This window comes from Aythya ferina (assembly GCF_964211825.1).
Source record: "Aythya ferina genome assembly, chromosome: 7".
NCBI classification, from domain to species: domain Eukaryota; kingdom Metazoa; phylum Chordata; class Aves; order Anseriformes; family Anatidae; genus Aythya; species Aythya ferina.
In genome coordinates this window covers 20,774,512-20,787,305 of record NC_140302.1, presented here as the reverse complement: position 1 = coordinate 20,787,305, position 12,794 = coordinate 20,774,512, and the positions used below count along the sequence as shown (strand labels likewise).

Here is a 12,794-nt window from a genome sequence, read left to right as displayed (position 1 = left end):
CTTCAGCAAATCTCAAATACACAACCCATTTACAGTCACACATCACAGAATCACAGAACTGTAGGGGTTGGAAGGGACCTGGAAAGATCATAGGGTCCAACCCCCATATGAAAATTTACAATCAAGACTGGCAAAATGTAAATTGGCCAACCTACCACAACAAATTAATCTGTATGAGCCGACAAGCTGAATAATTAATATTAATGTACATTTGAAAATGGGAACAAATCTGTCCAAAATGGAAGCAGCCAGACTGGAGTCCTTAATAGGGAAGAAATGGATTCCAAAAAGGATTTGGGACAACAGGAGGGTAAGTAACTAAATATTGTATCAGTGCTTATAAATACCTGATGGTGGTCAGGAGGAGTAGAGAAGAACAAGCCAGACTCTTTTCTGTGGTGACAGGACACTAATGGGATAAGAACTAAGGGGCAAAACCTGAAACACATAAAATTCCTTTTAAACATAAAAAACAAACAAAAACCCACCCTACACACCACAGAAGTTTTCCACCATAGGGTAATGAAATGCTGGAACAGGCAGCCCAGAGAAATTTTGGAGTTTCCATCCTCTGAGATGTTCAAAACTGGACTGGACACAGTCCTGGGCAACCTGCTCTTGGTGGCCCTGCTTTGAGCAAGGGCTTGGATGAGACAATCACTAGCGGTCCCCAACACCTCCACTTGCCTGTGATCCAGTGGTGACTGTGGTCTGCCAGTACCTACATGGAGATCATAAATAGAATAGAAGGACCATAAAGTTACCTATGTGACAAGATCTAGCAGCTGGTACTGAAAATATTTAAATAAACTGCAAAGTTTTGACAGTCTGAATTGCTGGAACAGTTTGCTAGGGTGGATTCTCCATCAGTGCCAATTTTAAAATGAAATTAGATGCCATTCTAAACAAGACCATGTTACTTAACTAGGAACTAATTCAGGAAAGCCTCTGGTCTAAGCTGTAATTTGTTTAGATTTCTTTCTTAATAATGATCTCTTCTGGTCTACCTTTTATAAAAGCACATTGCTGAAAGAGGCCTGTGTTCTGGTGAACTTAAGCATCTTGGTGCATCTTTTAGTTGTGCTTTTCATTACATTCTTTTAACCTCTGAAAATTGGAAAAAAATACAAGTATATAAATATTTGCATAATATTGTCAACACATAGGAAAATCTACAGTGAGAAGACCAGATGATGTATTTTAACTCCACAAATTTGTCTTTGAAGATATAAAAATACTTTTGAAAATTAAACTTTATCACAGGAGAGCCCTGTAAAACCCATATTTCTCCCTGGGGTGCTGGCTCTTCACAGGAAAAAAAAAAAAAAAAAAGTCTTATAAGTTTTATACAACCTTTAGGTTGTGGTTTTAAAAGTTTTAAGGAAGTAGAAATTTTTTCGTCTCATAAAGTACAACTGTAACCATTATGTCAAACTTCAGTAAGAATTGTAAGTTCACAAAAATATGCATTCTTTTCCACCCATTCTGACTACAGAGGATGATTAGTTATCATGGTCACAGGACTGAAGTTTATCAAGATCTTTTGAATTTTAAGCTAGCCCAAAACACAATGATGTGCATCTGAATAGCACATTTTCTAGTTTACTATGTCACTGGGACAGCAGTCGGTGCATGTAGCAGGTTGCACATGGACAGAGTCCTTTGAAAGGCCTGCTTTGAGTCAAATATTTATTTTGTAGATTGCACATCGACAGGCTTTTTTAGGTCTGTGCGGTCTCTCTTTTTTCCAGCTACAGTGTGCTGCTGCCATGCAGGTGGCAGTGCACAGTCTGCTGCATGTCCTACTTTTTTGTAAAGACAAATATTCTCGTCATTCCTCCCTTTGACTCTAGCAGCTTTATGAAGTGAGGGCACTGCAGTTTGTCAGCGTCTTCTGTGACATACCTGGGTGGTGACGGTGTGGGCTCAATGCTGGCATGCAGCAGACTGAGGGCAGGGGACTGGTTTTCACAGTCAGGCAGACAGGCCAAATCCCTTTAGACACAAAGAGGACATTTTTAGAATAACTTATACTCAGTCAGCAACAGATCAGACAAAGTGCCGTGTTTCAGAAAATTACTGCTTAGGAGGGAAGACTAGAGATACCAGAGAAATAGGATTCTCAGCTTTAGAGAGCCACATCAAATACGTGCTAAATTATTCCAAAAAGAATAGAAGGAAAATTATGTTTGCTAAACCTACTGGGTACATTTGACTTTCCCCCCATCAGGAGAATTTTAGATTTGAGCTGAGATGTCTCTCCTGAAAAGAATAAAATGATTTGTTCCCTCCAGCATATTATTCCCTGTTAGAAACATGGGAGGTGATGTTTGTACCATACCCAATGCCACCCTTCCACCTGATCGACATGGCCAGAAGCCTGTACCCAGGTGGACCCTGGGGCTCCACGGTAGATCCATATTCCCCCCAGGGATGGATATCCACAGGAACCAACCCCTGCATCACTAACTCTTTGGTGTCAAAAAATAGTCAAATAAATAGTAAAATAGTCAATTTGCCAGAATCACAGCCCAGAAATGGCCAGTGTGTCTTACCAGCCTCCCCTGAACCTTTCACCAACTTTCTTTAACAGTAAACCAAAAATAACAACAAAAACATCAAAAGGAAATGAGTATAAAGAACGTTTCTTACTGTTACAACTGTAATGAAAGTCTCAGATCTCCTCTCCTCCACCCCAAACTCCCAGCCAGCCCCGAAGAAAATGTTGCTGGGGAGGCTGCAGAAAACCTAGCATGAGAGTGCAAACAAGGCACAGTCCCCTCATTCACGTAAGTGAACTTTTAAGTAACCACTAAAGATAAATTAAATACCAGCATGATTTGCCGGGACTGATGCTTTGTTTATGTAATTCACTTGCAAAGTTTATTCTGTAAAAGTGCAAACATCCAGTGCCATTTCTTTTTTTAAATCTGAGCTGGACGACTGGCAGAAGTCTGCACCAGCCACACGATGGAGATCACACAGGCTGCCTGCCTGACACAGTGCTGAATGAGTAACTCACAGCTTGTGAAAAAGGACATTTCTCTTCATTTTTCATTCCTTGTATTTGTGTGCAACTAGAAAATGACAAGAAAGTATTAAAAAAAATTGCTAATTTCAAAAGTTTGCTGATTCCCTAAAATACACCTGCATAATACTTAGCTAGCAATGGAGGAAAAATGCTTATAATCCAAAGATGAAATAATTCATATTTCTTTTTAAACAAACAAACAATCACTAAAAAACCTGCACACAAAGCATCCGTTTACTAAAATGCAGATGTCTAAACGTATGTATTTACCAATCACCGGTTATCTGAGTTTAATATAGCAGAAAGAAACCTGAATGTTAGTTAAAATTTAACTGTTGTCTTTTAACTTGCGTGATTACAAACTTTGAAGCCACATCCAGAATAAAGTAGGAGTTCGCTGTGGAAGTAACCTGATTTGAGCACCAGTAGCAGGCTACTTTTGAAGGAGAGCCAATACAAATGGTCCTTTTGATAACGGCTGCCTTGAGCATGATGAAATATGGTTCTTGGATCTGATTCACTACATGTTTCTGTCCTCTTTGAGTGCCTTTCAAGTTTAAAAAAAAATTCACAGAATTTTAGCCAAAAGTTTACCCTGATGATAAGTCTAGATTGTTGACCTAAAATGGGATTGCCTAATCCTTTTTTTTTTGTTGTTTTACTAAATAAAGATATTTACCCTAGTGTGATGTTAGTTAATAACTGTGTGATGGACCAAGCTGGAGACCTCAGGATGGGATTGAACAATCAAAAGCCAAATACTTTCTCATTTAGTCTGCATTTGTTTCTAAAATCAGTCTTTGATTACCATTGTTCCAGCTCTCTTATGATGAGTTTAAAGCTATAAAGGTTGCAAAAATGTTTAGATTTGCTTACTGGAGCTGGAATGGAAAAACAATGGTATTTTCATCTCCCCTATTTCTCATTCCTTCCCCATACAACAACAGTGCAATTGCTTAGGTATGCAGCTTATACTGAAAGTAATACATGCGCCAAATGTAGACAGGTATTGCTCTGCAACAGAGAATTTTAGTTCATACTGAACTTCAAATGTCTGCTTAAGTCATCCTTTGTCAAAGGGGAGCCTGAATATGTACCTTACATACCTTTGTTTATGGCCAGTAGGGTTAACACAAACACTAGGTAAATCTTTTCTGTTCGTTTTTCTCAGTTTACCTAGTTCCAGGACACAGATTTGAGAAGGATTTGTTTGGAAGCACAGGACAACCATTTCCTTCAGCTATAGGAGGGTTTCCTAAACTTGTGAAGGCTGCTTCTTCTGTTTCAGGAAAATGAGCAACTTTACTGCATGTTGCAGAAGTCCTGCACATTTCCTCCCCACTCAGCCCACCTTGGATAACTCTGAGGTATGTTGCTGCTAGTTTGTGTTTCATTTTTGGAAAATACTGCCTCAGGTAGGCCTTTCAAAAATGAAAGCCCCTGTCAGTTTCTCTTCAATGCCAAAATTTTAAGGGGTTACTTGCTGCCAGTGCTAATATCAGTCGTCTGCTCATCTATATACTTTACATATGACACACATTTCTTCTGCTATCCTATTAGCAGTCTTACCACATTTAAATCCAATTATCATTAACTTCAGAGGACAGCCAACAGTGGATAGCTCTTCTCTGTTTCTTATGCAGTATAAAGATTGGAGGTTTAACTGTTCCTGTTCACGATGAATAAGTGCTCACTTCATTTCCAGGGTTGACAGGACTAACCCTCCCCTCTAGCTTGGGGACTTGTACAGGTCCCCTGTGCATCAACAAAATATTCCTGGGCTCTTTGAAGCCCTGCGGCAGATTTCAGCCTCTGCTCCTGGTCTGGCGATGCCACAACGCAAACTTCCAGTGTGCTGAGGAGCCTCTGCTTTCAGCAAAACGGTCCAAACTGCCAAAGCATGTCAGCAAATACACAGTTTTAATTCCATCTGCCCTGCTCAGTAGTATGTGTGAACTGTGATTTTGTAACGTGACACTTACACAACTAACGTAGGCATCTGAGGAAACAGTAGTAAAACCACAAGGCTTTGTTGTGGCCTCTGCAGCATCAACACTATGGCAGCAGGAAAGCAGAGATCACTTTCCTGGTTATATTAGAAATACTACTTTTGCCAAAATTGCGTGCCACATATGAGCAACATGAAAGCTCTTATGCAATTATATATATATATATATATTTATTATTTTTTTTTTTTTAATTTTAAAACACATTTTGCCATTAATGTCTTTCAGAAATATACAGGACATCCCCACTACACCATAAGAAGCCATTTTTTGTGTGTATTTCAACACATTTTCCCAGATGTTGCTATCAGCTGACCGAGATGTGCTATTTCTACATGTAACAAACAACAATGTAAACACTCTGCAGTTTAATGAACTAGAACTGTGTCACAAACCAGATATCTTCCCTTCCTCTCCTGCCTCTCCAAGCGAGCATTTTATTTTGCCTCTAAGCAAGTAGAGGCAAATTGTCGGCTGAATATGAGCCAGCAGTGTGCTCAGGTGGCCAAGAAGGCCAACGGCATCCTGGCTTGCATAAGAAACAGTGTGGCCAGCAGGGCTAGGGAGGTGATCGTCCCCCTGTACTCAGCTCTGGTGAGGCCGCACCTTGAGTACTGTGTTCAGTTTTGGGCCCCTCGCTACAAGAAGGACATGGAGGTGCTTGAGCTGGTGCAGAGAAGGGCGACAAAGCTGGTGAGGGGCCTGGAGAACAAGTCCTACGAGGAGCGGCTGAGGGAGCTGGGCTTGTTCAGCCTGGAGAAAAGGAGGCTCAGGGGCGACCTTATCGCTCTTTATAGGTACCTCAAGGGAGGCTGTAGCGAGGTGGGGGTTGGCCTGTTCTCCCACGTGCCTGGTGACAGGACGAGGGGGAATGGGCTTAAGTTGAGCCAGGGGAGTTTTAGGTTAGATGTTAGGAAGAACTTCTTCACTGAGAGGGTTGTGAGGCACTGGAACAGGCTGCCCAGGGAAGTGGTGGAGTCACCATCCCTGGAGGTCTTTAAAAGACGTTTAGATGTAGAGCTTAGGGAAATGGTTTAGTGGGGACTGTTAGCGTTAGGTCAGAGGTTGGACTCGATGACCTTGAGGTCTCTTCCAACCTAGAAAATTCTGTAATTCTGTGATTCTGTGAAGTACTTAAACTTCTTTAAAAGCAATATTGCCAAAAATGAAGTCACATTGTGGCTTTCATTTTGTCTTCATAATTACTAGCTATTAACTATGGAAAGATCCTAGGACTCATTAACTAACAGAAAGCTGTCTAATCCTTCCAGTTCCATGAGAACTTGTTTAGTTTTTCCAATTTCAAAGAATAATGAAACAAAAAAGACAGATTTTGGGTAGCAAAAATACATGTGTGTTGTTTAAAACATTCAGAAAAATTGTAAAGAAATGCATAATCCTCATAGCTGATGTATTAAAATCATTTTGATAAGAGCCATGAGGTCAGGAGGCCAAAGTTTTCCAGAAGGCTGGTACGTGAGTAAATACACACTTTCTGGGTACAGAAAACACAGGCTCACCTGCAAACAGGCACAGTGCTGCCCCAAGTTGCGTACATCCACTTCACGTGCTGCACTCGCACAGGTCTTACCACCAGCACTGGACCTGATGCCAGCCCTGAGCAGTTACGCTACACAGTAATTTTTTTCTTATGCTTTGCCAGTGAGTATTTATATTGCAGAGGTACACAGAAGCTCTAGACCACGCTGTAGGTAGACAGCTGTGATGCAAACTCATACACAGAGAGGATCTGCAGCACTCCAAATACAAAAACCAGAAGCTGAGAATGCTGCGGCTGTTCCAAACGCAGGCACCTCTGTATGGCTCCATTCTGAAGGATGCCAGCCAGAATCCCCATGCTGACTGAGTTTGATCAGAGCTTTTGGTCCTCCCGGTTCAATGAACAGAAGCAGCTCTTTGCCACCCAAGTGCCAATGCCTACCCAATTCTGCCTGAAGTGTTAGGAATGAGAAAACTGTATGAGGTGTTTTTGTTTTAGAGGCCAAAATCCTCATCCTGTATAGTGCTGCTTTGACTGGGTTTAATTTACCATGTTGAGAAGATGACATGTTGATGAAGGTTATGTTATCTGCACTAGATATTTTGTATGCTTTAATGTGAGGTAAATGGATGTTGCTGAAGGAAAGGGAAAGACAGACCTGCGGCAAATATTCTGTCTTTTTAGGCACAGGAAAATATTGGTGTCAAAATGTCCTTCCTATGGCTGGTTTCTGCTACCTGGACTCTTTCACTGGCTCCTTTCCACACTTTCTCTGTCCCTCAGGAAGCCTGTTGTTGTTATGGGTATAACTGACAGAGAAGATCCAATGGCTCTGGGCAGTTTGAGCAGCTGCCGAAACAACCACAGAGAAAATACTTCAAATTGTGATGCAAATTTTCTCCTCCTGGCTGGATGACCCGTATGCTGGGCAGCCTGGTCATTACCCCAGCTCCTCCTTGCCTGTTCTCAGAGCATGGTGTCCAGCTGCCTCAGGAGCTGGAGGATTTCATTAGGTGGAGAAACCCAAGCCAACCTGCTAACATATCACTCCTCAAAGCCATGGTGCCTCTCTTTCCTTCCCCTAGCCAACCAGGCTATGGGAAGCACAGAAAGCTGGTGCAAATGGCCAGCAGAGAAAGTCCACATGAGCTCCTGCTGAGCAGGGGCTGCTCCCTGGAGCCAGACCTTTTCCTGGCCTCAGCCTTCCCCTGTTGAAGCAGCTTCGTGATTTTCTTCCACAAACATCCCCAACCTCACCTGCCCTCTGCTGCCTCAGCCAGCATTGTTTTCTAGTTCTGCTAAACACTCTTTGGGGAATTTTGCTCTTGTAACTACAAGCAGGGAATTTTGGCATTGCTAATGATCCTCACAGAAGCGCCAGAGCTGCAGCAAGTGGGATGCCAGACCATGCAAACTTGGACACACCTTACCAGCTGTAAGGTTGGTTGTTGTTAAGGTTGTTGAAGAGAAAGAAAGGTTGTTGCAAGAAGCAAGCAGTGGCAGACAACAGGCAGCTTGGTAAAAAGGAAAGACAACCCAGTACCCTGCTTTGACACAAAACTAATGAAGGCTGATGTTGGCTAGAAATTTTTCAGCATTATTATGCTGACTATTGCATATTCAGGACATTATCCTATTTACTCTCCACAAAAGCTTCCCATAAAGAAACAAAATGGTCTCCTGAGATAAAACTGGCTTACAGCAGAAAACCTTCATCAAATATAGAGACTTTGGCACTTTTCTACTGTTCAAACAAAGTGCTTGCTTGTACCACCCTCTATAATAAAACAGGGCAAGGCAGCGCTTACCATGGAAGGAAGCGTTTTCAATGCAGAGGATTTTAATTCTTTTCTTTGGCCAGTATATTAATTCACTCTCACTTCCTGACTAATTTGTCTTGAATTTAAAAGAAGATTGTAAGCTACAAGAATGCATCCTGATTTTCACAGGAATACAGCTCAGATAATATTATTTAAATACAAACAAAGCTTTCTGGAATAGTTAAGAAAGATTAATGAGATTTAGAAATTAAAGCATGCTATACTAAATTGTATTCTAATTTTGGAAATCTCTGCAGTCTTTATAACTGATAAAAAGAGAAATCTAACAAATGCCAGGAAAATACACACAGCAGGTAATGATATACATCTTCCTTGTTACCACGTTACCATGGTTTGTATTCATTTTAAGTACACTGAAGTTAGTAAGAGTTTTTTTCATAGGTAATGGGCAAGGACTGGGCACTGATATTATCTGGATGGAAAAAGTGACTGTGTTGATTACTGCAAGCAGAATATGCTGGTGTGGTGGTTTCATCCTGCTGGGTAGCTAACCTCCACCACAACCTCTCCCTCACTTTCCCTCCCCAAAGGAAAAGGGGGAGAAAATACGAGGTAAGTGCCACACTATTTTAAGAAACCACAAAGCATGCCCAGAGACACAAAGCTTGTTTCTTAGCCTCTGAAGATATAACTGGGATGAGGTTGAACTAGATGCAGAGAGAAATGAAACTACCATATAAACAGAAAGAAAGTCTATTGTAATCACGGACTCAGATAAATCTGTACTTGTAAGAAACATGTTAACTTAGCCAACAGAAGTTGGTAGGTATGTGTGTGTAGCCAATTTTTCAAAAGGACAAAGAAATACTAGAGTATGCTTATTCTGGCATCAAGGCACTTTCACCCTGGCTGAAAACTCAGCTATATTTGCTCTCAGTCCAGAATCATCTTCATCCTACTCAGCATATTATTATTCCTTTCAGATACATACAAATTCGTGAAATGAATTGTAATTTACATCTAAAGGTAAAGGATTTAAGGAAGGTTAATTCCAGTGAGGTTACCTGCCTACTCTGCAAGCAGCACAGCACCTTCTCTGGCTCTCCCGTAGCTGGGGTCCTCAAGTATTCAGAGCTTTTATTAAAACCCTGCACTGCTCCCACTTTTTCATATGGAGAAACCAAGCCTACAGAGACTATTTGATTTACTGTAGGATCAGTAATTTCCAATCCTGTTGCCACCAGGCCACATTTGAGAAAAATGATGACATAGCATAATTCCCAGGTAAAGGCTATTGGCTTTCACACCAGAGCTGCAATGAAGCATACTGATGTTCACAGAAGCAATGTTACATACAAGCTATGTAGCTTGGTGAATGAGCTGGTCATGCTAAAACCAAAAGCAGCAGCAAGGAGCCATAGAGCCCTGCCCAAAGCCACATTTCACAACACATGCTGCTGCCCATGCCCACAGGGCTGTGCCTGCGGGCCTGCTGCTACAACCCAGAATTGCACAAAAGGCCTGGTGCAGAGCCAGAGGCTGAATACAGATCTGAGCTTCACACAAGTGCCGTCATCATAAAACAAAACAAAACAAAACAACAAACCAACCAACAAACAAACAAAAACCAACTTTATTTCCTGTCAAATTGCTAACACTTAGTCTCTAATGTGTTTGTCTGTGAACAGACCCCCCCACACACCCCCCAAAAAAATATGGAAAAATCAAAGAAATGTGAAAACAAATTATGTGTTAATGGAAAAATCTCACAAAATCCAGACAAGCCAGAACTTAACAGAAATTAGAACACCAAAGAAATTATAACAAAAAGTCTATAGACTGTTTTCAATAATTAGTATTTGTTCTTTTAATCCAGACTTATATTCCTTCTATAGTATTCTGCAGCAAGCCTAAGTAGTTCATTCATAAAACATGACCTTATAATTTGGACATTAAATAAAGACTGCAAGGGAAATGATTTCTTTGTGCAAATCAGGAATTTCAGTTTGAATGAGAGAGCTCACCTCCAACAAAATTCACTATTTTCATTAAAATTGAAAAGTTCTTAAAAAGATATTAGTAAAGTATTGCACGATGGCAAAGGATACTACCTTTATATCTTCAGATGTTTACCCACTAAATACACCTTAAACTTGGACTTGTGAATGCACAGAGAAAGAAAAATCTATTTCACATAGCCATTTTATTCTTCTTTCGCTTGTACTTGCTCAGGAAGCCCGGTGCTTCCAAGTACCAGAGTGCAAACTGCTTGTGACTGCTTTCAGAGAAAAGCATGAGCTTTTCATGAGCTTTGCTCATAGGAGGCTCAGGGTTGTCACTGTCAGCAAAGCCTAATGCAAGTCTAAACTCACTGATTAAGACATTTTAGGTAAAAACTGGCTTGTTTCGCTTCATTCTCCACCAATATTTAAACTCCCATACAACCCTTTAAGAGAAACTTCTGCAGTAAACTGTGACAGGGAGAATATTACCCCTGGACAGTTGTTCAAGCGAAGCCTAAAATAACATTTCCATTTGCCCGAAGCACACCCTGCTACTGCCAAGTCACCCTGGCACGCTGCTCTGGGGTCATCCTTACCCTGAGGACAGGTTGATATGCCCAGCACAGGAGGTTCTTCCTTCAGCCATGGATCAGACCCAGTTTTGGCTCCACCCCAGACCAGTGAAGCGTTGGGCAAGCCACCAGGTCCACCCTGCACAGAGCATCATGGGAAGGTGCTGAGGATGCAGCAGCACTGCCAAAGGAGCCAACCATGGGGTGGTGACCGAAGGCACGGACCTCTGCCAGGAGAAGGTTCCTGCTGATGGACCTGGCCACCTGCACGGCAGGCAGAGGGCATAAATCCATCTTTATATACAGGTGTCAGGGACGTGAACATGCTGTGCAGTGACCTTCTTGGACATTTTGTCAGCAGTCTGGTGCCTGCAATGCACAAATCCCAGAGTTAAATGGAATTTCTACAGTGTTTTGAAAATACATTAATTGTAGTTCAGAGGTGAGGTAATTAGTCTGTGATCTGGTCTTCGATAACGGAAGAGAAAATATTTATATTTCTCATGCATTATAAATGCCTCAGTGGGTAAATTGCTGCAGGTTAAATTCTTTCAGGAGCTTTTAAGCACAGACACACACGCACACACACACCCTTTGCTCTGAGAAAACACACCTTTACTTCAGAGTGAGGAGCTAAAGTGGAGGTAAAAGACTGAGACAGATTCTTACCTAGTATGAACTGGCACCTTTAGGATGGAGGATGGCTCTGCTTGTTTAGTAGCTGGCTTTCAGCTAGTGACTCACATTTATTGATGCTGACAATATACATGACCTGAGCAAACTTCCCAAATGAACTCCATGTCAACCTAAGAACACCATTTCTCGGCTTGGTCAAAGTTATTGAATAGTCTAGAGGATGACTGGCAAACACCTGATCTCCTATAAAGAAAGGAAAAAAATAAAACTAGAGGGGCAGACTAAGTGGTTAGAGATAATTGCTTTTTGCATTTCTGGCCTGCTAATATACACTGGGTATAACACTCACAAAATATTCAAGCTTGACAGAGGGAAAAGTACTAGATATTAAAACATTGAAAACACCTTGTCATCATGCAGATTACAATTCTATACAGAAAATTATGACCTTCATAAATAAGGAAAGAATGGACAATCAAGTTTTGAGTTTGGGGAACATATTTTGTAAATTAGCAAGTGCATAAATAGTCGTATTAAAGCCTTTGCCAATTGGGTTGTCAAATTGAAATTTCTTCAGTCAAAACTTAAATTCTATATTGACAGCATTTTTACAAGTTGGCAAATATGGGACTCATCCAAAGGCTGCTGAAATCAGTGGGAGTTTCTCATTGAATAAGAACTTTCTACTTCATAATGCAAATGGCACGGCGTTCTCAACACCTATCTCTGCAAAACTGCTTTATAACCAGAATGGACTATTTTCAGCTAAGAAAGCCTGTTAAAAATGCAAAGTTTCACAGACTTGATTTTTTTTCTCCCTCCAACACAGTATTCTTCAAAGCTGCCTGTCTATATTTCATTTATATGCATGAAAAAAAAAAAAAAAAGCAGCTAATAATCAGAACAGAGAATTAGGAATCTGGAAACTCAGCTTGGGTTCCATCTTGTATATGATTTTGTGCAAAATTCTTAGCTGTTCTGTGATGAAAATGACTCCAGAATTCCATAGGAACACTTGAGCACTTGAAGGACAAAGGTTTTTCTACTAATAAAATATGCAATAAATAACAGAACAATTAAGATTATTTCTGTAATTAGCTGCAATCCAGAATAGAGTTTTGTCAAAGGGCCCAGAAAACATGCATAAACATCCACTGGTTGGTATGGCTCCTGCAAACACCCACTAAAAATTACATTTACAAATCTCTCCGTATGCTATAGAAGCAGCAGAAATTCTAGGATGTCTTAAATTGCACTTGGTCAT

General features: G+C 40.9%; 1 long non-coding RNA gene across 1 annotated transcript in view; it reads right to left on the bottom strand.

Annotated features, from left to right (window-relative positions):
- LOC311439634 overlaps positions 1-11,020 on the bottom strand; it is a 60,547-nt gene extending 49,527 nt beyond the window's left edge. Inside the window, exons 1-4 of the long non-coding RNA XR_014694868.1 lie at positions 10,919-11,020; positions 1,906-1,995; positions 688-721; positions 348-438 (exon numbers count right to left, since the gene is read on the bottom strand). This is a non-coding gene — a long non-coding RNA (uncharacterized lncRNA). The remainder of the gene's footprint in view (positions 1-347; positions 439-687; positions 722-1,905; positions 1,996-10,918) is intronic.
- Between the last annotated feature and the right edge of the window lie 1,774 nt (positions 11,021-12,794).